The following is a 9,538-nucleotide window of genomic DNA, read 5'->3' as shown; positions in this document are numbered from 1 at the left end:
GGGTTTTATATAACTTTCTTCGACGTCCTAGGCGATGCACTTACTGACATGGTTAACGGGTTCATTGTTGATGGGCAAAAGCCGAGGTCTTTCAGTGAGGGCCGTGTAGTCTTCCATCTGCCTCTAAAAGTTGGCAGATGGAATGATTCTGAAGACTCGTGCGCGAAACGCGGATGAGATTTCAACTGAGAAGGACGCGTGTTTTTGCGCTCCCGTCCTTACTTCGATCTTCGCTCCGCGCTCTTAGCGTGCAGCCTTTTTAAGGGCTACATATAGCGCCTCAGCGAGGCAACCGAAAAAAAACACCACAGCAGGATGCCATCAAGGCAGCCTCAGCATAATCTTCAGTGCCAACACAGCAGCAGCAGGCACAATTCAATCCAGCACGCTCCAAGAAAACCCAGCTGCTGAAAGTCAGCTGTCATCACACTGTCACCCTCTCCCGGCTTCGAGCAAAGCGAAGGTGCACACCGGAGCTTCCTCGTCTTCTGCCATGGTTGTGGCTATCTGCGAGGGATACCCCCCTGGCTGTAACACCTCTTCATCCCGTCCTTCAACTACTGCGGCCGCCGAGCAAGTGGCGTCCGCCTCCGGTGAGCGCAGCGTGCCCTCAAGCACGCCTCAGTGCTGTGACAGTCGCCACGTCGTTGGCGACTTTCCTCCGAGTGAATGTGCGGCCACCATCGTCTTTCGAGCCTCGGGAAGATGGCTAACTTCCTGGCTGCGTCGAGGGATGCTATTGCCGCCTTCCTTTCGGGGTTTCCAGCCACCCAGCGAGCGCGGGTCAATTTCCGGTGCAACCTTGTTGCTGTCGACACCCACCCTACCGCCGATCTGACCCCCCCCCACTCCACGTTGGGACGATCTGCGAGACCAAGGTACGAGTCAAACAACTCGACCTGAACACCTGTGTTGGCATGCTTTTTAGAGGGGACCCAACGATCCTCTTCGAGGACTTTATCGACAACCATGCTTCACCAATGCCCCTCGTTTCCGGTGTACACAGAGGCAACTGCATCACCCTCACTTTCGCTGGACCTACCGTCCCGCCGGATGTACTGCTTTACAAGCAAAGGCGCCCGGTTTGACCCCGTCAGCCCCGGCCCCGGCAGTGATCCTGTTGCGGCCGCCTCGGGCCCGCAACCACAAACTGCTCTCGAGGCTAACGGTGCCTGCGCTCTGGCATCAAGCACGACCCAGGATCCTGTGCAGCACACCCTCACTGCGTGAACTGTCACGGAAAACATCCTGCAACCGAGCTGTGCTGTCTATCCTGGTAGCTCTATCGCAGGGCCGTGGTCATTGTGGCCTCCACCGACGGCACCGTGACTCACCGCTAAGCCCTGCAGCAAGCTAGGATCCCTGGCAGCAACGCCTCCATCATCAAGGAATGGTCCTCCCGAGATGCGCTCGCCGTTACCGGCGACACGACCTCAGAGCCCGCCCCTAGTTCTACAACGAGTGAGCCCGTTGTCCCTACTACAACGACGTCGGACCCGCCCTCATCCACAGCTCAGCCGGCCCGTACCGTCGTCGAAAAGCGCTCGACGGCAATGCAGACACCGCGCGCTTTTTCACAACCGCGGGTTCCTGTCACCATCACCAAAAGCAGGATGACTGAGCCTGCTACCTTGACCTCGCAGCAGCCTGGCATCAAAACCAGGAACAGCATCCTGACTGGGCTTACTTCGGGACTTCGAATTCCGCTCAGGGCCCTTCCAGTTGGCTCCCACGAGCACAATTTATCTCTTGTGCCCCTGCTCGCCTTCAAGTCCATGGCTGAACGGTTTGGCCTCTCCCTGGACGAAGCGACTGCATTTTGTAAGTTCTTCTCTGGCTCGTGTTAAAAAATGCACATCACTGTACCCCGGTCTTCTTGGTGGTAACCTGAGCCGACTGCGTGTGGCATACGGGTCTTCTTATTCGCGCGCGCGACTCGCAGTTTTGATGCCCTTTTTTTCCTTTGCCGTTTTCTTGCCTATTTTCTCCTTTCCCTTTGATTCCAATTCCCCCATCCCCTGCGCAGAACTATGGAAGTGCCCTCGTTTGAGAGAGGCAATAACAGAACTGCGCTTATTTCTTCCTTTTTCCATTTTCAAAGTCAATGAATATGCAGATGCACTCGCAGTGGCCTCACACAATTATCCCATAATTTCTATATTGCCCACGCTAGAATTTATTGCCGTGGCACGCTTTGAAAAATTTGTCATGTCAGATCAGTTTGAAAAATCTCGCTTGGCAACATCGGATTTTTCCCATCTTATGTACCCTTAGAAAAATCGATGGCGCTCCTCTAGAACGATGGAGATATCAATTACGAGACTACGATGCCGAGTCCCCCCCCCCTGAACATTTATCTACACAGGTCTGGCCTGGCACAGCCTCCCCTATTCCCCCTCTGCAATGAGAGTGAATCGCTTCACCATTTCCTCTTAACATGCAGGTCATACACAAACCAAAGGAAGAGACTGTTAGAAGAACCTCTCCGTAGGTTGGCTCTAAATTTATCCCTTCCGGTCCTCCTCTCCTTTGGAGCAACTGAAAAGGAATTTAGCCACAGGAACATTTGCGAGGCCGTATGCGATTTTATAAAGGGAACCAAACGATTAGAATGTTAAGCTGAGGCATAAATTAACTTTATTTCGAACCATATTAGCCTGTTCGTTCTTTGTACTACCTCTATTTACTTTATTTCTAATCTATCGTTTACCAATTGGTTCTTTGTTTAAACATCATTATCTAAGTATTCCGGCTGGTAAAACAACTCCACCTCACAAATGAGGCACCGTCCGTTTCATGGCCGATCCCCCATAGTGGGTGGCGCCAGGACTCTGAGGAACAACCAACCAACTTCGTTCAACTCGCGCGGAGGACTCGCTCGCTGGATTTTGTGCCGACTAGTTGTGCCCCCGCGATCTCCAACGACAGCGCAGCTCTGGCCGGCTGGCTCACCCTGCGCCATCTCCTGACACCGACAAGAGCTTTCGCTGAGTGGTGCCTCGCCCTCGGACATCTGAGACCGCGTCCATCTTTCATATCTTCTCTTTATTTCTGGATGTCGCTATACCTGCACCATGCAGGTATAGCGACATCCAACTCGCGCGGAGGACTCGCTCGCTGGGTTTCGGGCCGACTAGTTGTGCTCCCGCGATCACCGACGACAGCGCAGCTCTGGCCGGCTGGCTCACCCTGCGCCATCTCCTGACACCGAAAAGAGCTTTCGCTGAGTGGTGCCCCGCCCTCGGACATCTGCGACCGCGTCCATCTTTCATATCTTCTATTTACTTCTGGATGTCGCTATACCTGCACCATGCTCTCTCCTTCCTCATCTCTCTATTTCTATACCTTTTATTCTTATTCTTTTATTATCTTCTTACCCCCATTCTTCGTGAGCTACTGTTGAGGTGTCCTCCCCCCGAGAGACAGTTACCGGGCTCTTTTATCTTCTTTTCGTTTAGAAATTAGGTTTTCGTTTCGTTGGTGGGCTCGGGGGCTGCGCCAGGTGGGCTCGGTGGCTGCGCCACGAAACAGTCCTGTAACCCGCTCCTGTTCGCCATGCAGGTGTATGCTACGCTCGTCGTCCATCTACTCTCCTCGGCTTCACTCGGTGCCGCCACTGACGGACCAGCAGCCCGCGAGCCTCTGTGGCTCGACACCAGCACGGGTACGAGCACCCAATGCGCCTCCAACCCCAACATTCTGGCCTGTCAAGCGGCGCCCCCACCCGAGGAAGTATGGATTCTGCAGACATCACAAATTTCATCTTCATCGACATCAGCAACAGCTATAAAGCGGCAGCATCCCGGCGCGCCACTCTGTGGGCTCGGTGGCTGCGCCACGAAGCAGTCCTGTAACCCGCTCCTGTTCGCCATGCAGGTGTATGCTACGCTCGTCATCCATCTACTCTCCTCGCCTTCACTCGGTGCCGCGACTGACGGACCAGCAGCCCGCGAGCCTCTGTGGCTCGACACTAGCGCGGGTACGAGTACCCAATGCGCCTCCAACCCCAACATTCTGGCCTGTCAAGCGGCGCCCACACCCGAGGAAGTATGGATCCTGCAGACATCACAAATTTCATCTTCATCGACATCAGCAACAGCTATAAAGCGGCAGCATCCCGGTGCGCCGCTCTGTGGGCTCGGTTGCTGCGCAACGAAACAGTCCTGTAACCCGCTCCTGTTCGCCATGCAGGTGTATGCTACGCTCGTTATCCATCTACTTTCCTCGGCTTCACTCGGTGCCGCGACTGACGTACTAGCAGCCCGCGAGCCTCTGTGGCTCGACACCAGTGCGGCTACGAGTACCCAATGCGCCTCCAACCCCAACATTCTGGCCTGTCAAGCGGCGCCCCCACCCGAGGAAGTATGGATCCTGCAGACATCACAAATTTCATCTTCATCGACATCAGCAACAGCTATAAAGCGTCAGCATCCCGGCGCGCCGCTCTGTGGGCTCGGTGGCTGCGCCACGAAACAGTCCTGTAACCCGCTCCTGTTCGCCATGCAGGTGTATGCTACGCTCGTCATCCATCTACTCTCCTCGCCTTCACTCGGTGCCGCGACTGACGGACCAGCAGCCCGCGAGCCTCTGTGGCTCGACACTAGCGCGGGTACGAGTACCCAATGCGCCTCCAACCCCAACATTCTGGCCTGTCAAGCGGCGCCCACACCCGAGGAAGTATGGATCCTGCAGACATCACAAATTTCATCTTCATCGACATCAGCAACAGCTATAAAGCGGCAGCATCCCGGTGCGCCGCTCTGTGGGCTCGGTTGCTGCGCAACGAAACAGTCCTGTAACCCGCTCCTGTTCGCCATGCAGGTGTATGCTACGCTCGTTATCCATCTACTTTCCTCGGCTTCACTCGGTGCCGCGACTGACGTACTAGCAGCCCGCGAGCCTCTGTGGCTCGACACCAGTGCGGCTACGAGTACCCAATGCGCCTCCAACCCCAACATTCTGGCCTGTCAAGCGGCGCCCCCACCCGAGGAAGTATGGATCCTGCAGACATCACAAATTTCATCTTCATCGACATCAGCAACAGCTATAAAGCGTCAGCATCCCGGCGCGCCGCTCTGTGGGCTCGGTGGCTGCGCCACGAAACAGTCCTGTAACCCGCTCCTGTTCGCCATGCAGGTGTATGCTACGCTCGTCATCCATCTACTCTCCTCGGCTTCACTCGGTGCCGCGACTGACGGACCAGCAGCCCGCGAGCGTCTGTGGCTCGACACCAGCGCGGGTACGAGTACCCAATGCGCCTCCAACCCCAACATTCTGGCCTGTCAAGCGGCGCCCCCACACGAGGAAGTATGGATCCTGCAGACATCACAAATTTCATCTTTATCGACATCAGCAACAGCTATAAAGCGGCAGCATCCCGGCGCGCCGCTCTGTGGGCTCGGTGGCTGCGCCACGAAACAGTCCTGTAACCCGCTCCTGTTCGCCATGCAGGTGTATGCTACGCTCGTTATCTATCTACTCTCCTCGGCTTCACTCGGTGCCGCGACTGACGGACCAGCAGCCCGCGAGCCTCTGCGGCTCGACACCAGCGCGGATACGAGTACCCAATGCGCCTCCAACCCCAACATTCTGGCCTGTCAAGCGGCGCCCCAACCCGAGAAAGTATGGATCCTGCAGACATCACAAATTTCATCTTCATCGACATCAGCAACAGCTATAAAGCGGCAACAACCCGGCGCGCCGCTCTGTGGGCTCGGTGGCTGCGCCACGAAACAGTCCTGTAACCCGCTCCTGTTCGTCATGCAGGTTAGTAGACAAAGCTTGGTATTCTCCAAAAAATCAAGCAATTACTGTCTGGTACAGCTGCCGAGCCTGCAGTGTTGTGTATGCATGGCCTTCAAATGCATTGATATCATACAATGCTTATTGCTGTTACTGTCTGGGGACATTGAGTACAATCCAGGGCCCCCTAACAATAGTGCTGTCATTCTCGCTGAACTAAAAAATATATCTTCTGGGCAGGCTAAGCTTCTTTCCCAGGTGCAAGACCTATAAACACAATTGAATACTACAGAAAAAACTATCAGTGATGTAAGTAATAAAATAACGCCGCTGGAAAAACACTACCAAAGCCTCTCAACCGTTCAAACACAAATAACGGCGCTAGAGACCAGTGCAGGCACTACAGCTCGTCACATTCAAACCTTGGAGCCCAGACTTGACGATGCGGAAAACCGCTCGCGACGGAACAACCTAATATTCTATGGTATCCCAGATACTAACCACTCTGAAACTTTCTCTGAGTCCGAAGAACTAATTGTGAGCCTCTGCAGCAAACACCTAAACGTTAAAATTGACACGAAAGAAGTTGAAAGGGCACACCGGCTCGGTCGTCACAAGCCTGGCCAGCACTGCCCGGTCATTTTAAATTTCACATCGTTTAAGACTAAAGAAACGATTCTTTTTGACAGCAAAAACTGAAAAGCACAACTTACGCAATAGGTCAGGATTTCTCTCGTTCTGTCCAAAATGCACGGAAACACCTCATTTCCTTCGCTAGGAGCAAATCCATCGCTTTTTCATGCCCCTACAAAACGTTGCTTCTTGGCTCCAAGCGGTACGTCTTCGATGAAATGTCACAATCCATCAAAGAAATGGCGTAGCAATCCCAAAAGCAACGCCAACCGTCACACCGCCCATGCAATCGATTACGACCCAATATTTCCACCTCCGTAATCTACACTAACGCCCGTAGTTTTCTTTCTAAGCGCGAGCAATTATCTAATCTTGTTTTGTCATCCGACAGCAATATACTCGTCCTCACAGAAACGTGGCTGTCAAGTGACGTTACGGACAATGAAATCCTGGCTGATCTCCCGAATTTTGACGTTTTTCGGAACGACCGCAAAGGGGCTCGAAGGGGAGGTGTTTTAATCGCCACTAGCAAGTCGCTATTGTGCTCAGTTGTCGACATTACATCTGACATTGAAATATTATGGCTTCGTATTCGTTCTACGCCAGTAACTCTGCTGCTTGGAGTGTGCATCGTCCCCCACAAAGCAGTCCAGACTTTCCTGAGAAATTCAACAACATACTGAACTACCTCACTGTTAAACAACCCAACGCGCATGTCCTACTTTTTGGTGATTTTAACTATCCCGATATTGACTGAAAAGACCAAGTCGCTTTGGCAGGGAGCAGTGTTGAAACAAAAGAATTTGTAAACATCTGCTTAAACTTTAATCTCACCCAGCTGGTATCGGAGCCAACCCGAGTGACAAACAACTCAGCCAATATACTAGACTTGATTCTAACAACGCACCCCGAAAGTTTATCGTCACTTACATACCTGCGTGAAATCAGCGATCACAAGGTAATACACTCAGTCTTGAATTTCGACCACTTGTCCCGCAAGCCTCATCCTAAAACTATCAGTCTGTATGATAAAGGAAACTACGAGGCAATGCATAACGAACTTCAAAATTTTTTCCCGGACTTCGAAGCAGACTTTTGGAACAGATCAGTAAAAGACAACTGGACGATTTTCAAAAACAAAGTATGGGAACTGGCAACAAAGTACATACCGAAAACCACATTTCGCGCATCTTGTCAGAAACCATGGTTCACAAAAACCCTGAAGAAACTATGTAATAATAAGAAACGATTGTTTCGGGCTGCCAAGATAAAACCTATAGCTCAGAACTGGGATAAATACTACGCGGCCGAAAAAGCGTATTTTCTCGCCATACGCAGCGCAAAACACTCGTTTTTTCACACAGATTTACCCAAGATTCTAACCAATAATCCCAGGAAATTTGGGAAAATCATCAACCCCCAGCAGACCCACACGGTTACAATGAAAAATGAAGCTGGCGATAATATGAGTACCACTGACGTCGTTGAACTTTTCAATGCTGCCTTTTCATCTGTTTTTACCAACGAAACCCACATACCGTTCCCTGCATTACCGAATTGTATCCAATCTTTTATGTCGCCTATCACACTTATTCCATCGGGTGTATTGTCTGTTACCGAAAAATTTAAACTGTCTTCCTCAGCAGGTGTGGACGAAATCAGTACTAAAATTCTTAAAAACACAAAATCTATTTCTTCAGTGATTTTGTCATTATTATTCTCACAGTCACTTCACACAGGCATCTTACCAGGCGACTGGAAGGTGGGGAAGGTCACTCCGGTCTTCAAATGAGGTAACAAAGACAGCCCCCTAAATTATCGCCCAATCTCTCTAACAAGCGTATCTTGTAAAATCATGGAACACGTCATCTACACCCAAATCATTCACTTTCTTGATGCCAATAACTTCTTCCTTCCTTCCCAGCACGGGTTCCGTAAGGCTTACTCTTGCGAAACCGAATTAGCCCTTTTTGTCCAGGATCTGCACACAAGTCTAGATACTAACCTGCCGACTGACGTAATATTCCTGAATTTCTCGAAAGCGTTCGACAAGGTACCTCATAAGCGACTGCTAATTAAACTTAGATCTTTAAATGTACATCCCGATGATTTAGCTTGGATTGAGGAATTTCTAACTAACCACTCCCAGTTTGTTTCAATTGATGACGTGCCCTCTAACCCCCTTTCATTAACATCAGGTGTCCCCCAAGGCTCCGTTCTTGGTCTCCTTCTCTTCTTAATTTATATTAATGATTTAGCTTCGCATGTCTCCTCTAGTATCCGTTCGTTTGCTGACGACTGTGTAATCTATCACTCAATCACTAACCCGACAGATCAAACCGCTATTGAAGATGACCTTAACCAGGTGCAGGACTGGTGTGAAAGCTGGCTTATGAAACTTAACCCTAACAAATGTAAAACAGTCTCTTTCCACCGCCGTAGCAACCCCTTTTTGTTCCTTTACTCAATCGCTAACGTCGCCCTCGAACACGTGCAATCATATAAGTATCTCGGTGTCACCCTGTGCCATGATCTTAACTGGCGCCTGCATGTTACCAACATTATATCATCGGCAAAAAAATCCCTGGGTTTTATGAAACGTCACCTTCGGCACGCCCCGCAGGACGTCAAGTTACAGGCCTACAAATCCCTTATTCGCTCTAAATTGGAATATGCCTCTGCAATCTGGAACCCACACCGAGCATATCTCATCGACTCACTTGAGGAAGTTCAAAACCGTGCTACTAGGTTCATTCATTCTTCGTATTTGTATAATATTAGTGTATCATCCCTCAAAAAAGAATCTGCTCTTTTAAACCTTGACGTTCGCCGTCGCTTTTCCAGCTTTGCCTGTTTCAGAAAATTTTTCACAGCCCATTCCGTCATCCCTACATTGTTCCACCAGCCCGCATATCTAACTGCACTAGACATCCACTTCAAGCTGCCCGTCCACGCATTAGAACGACCACTTTTTCTATGTCCTTTTTCGTACGGACTGCAAACGACTGGAATGATCATCCCCACGACGTCGTGGCCATTTCCTGTCCATCAACATTTTTCGACCAACTGTCTGCACGTCTTTCGCAATGAAAACCCATGTCAATAAAAAAAATAACAGAACTTATTTGTTAACCCACCCCTTATGTAATACCCCGTCGGGGGT

This window comes from Rhipicephalus microplus, chromosome 5 (assembly GCF_043290135.1).
Source record: "Rhipicephalus microplus isolate Deutch F79 chromosome 5, USDA_Rmic, whole genome shotgun sequence".
NCBI classification, from domain to species: Eukaryota; Metazoa; Arthropoda; class Arachnida; order Ixodida; family Ixodidae; genus Rhipicephalus; species Rhipicephalus microplus.
The sequence above is the reverse complement of the archived record's forward strand: the minus strand, read 5'-3'. Positions refer to the sequence as shown.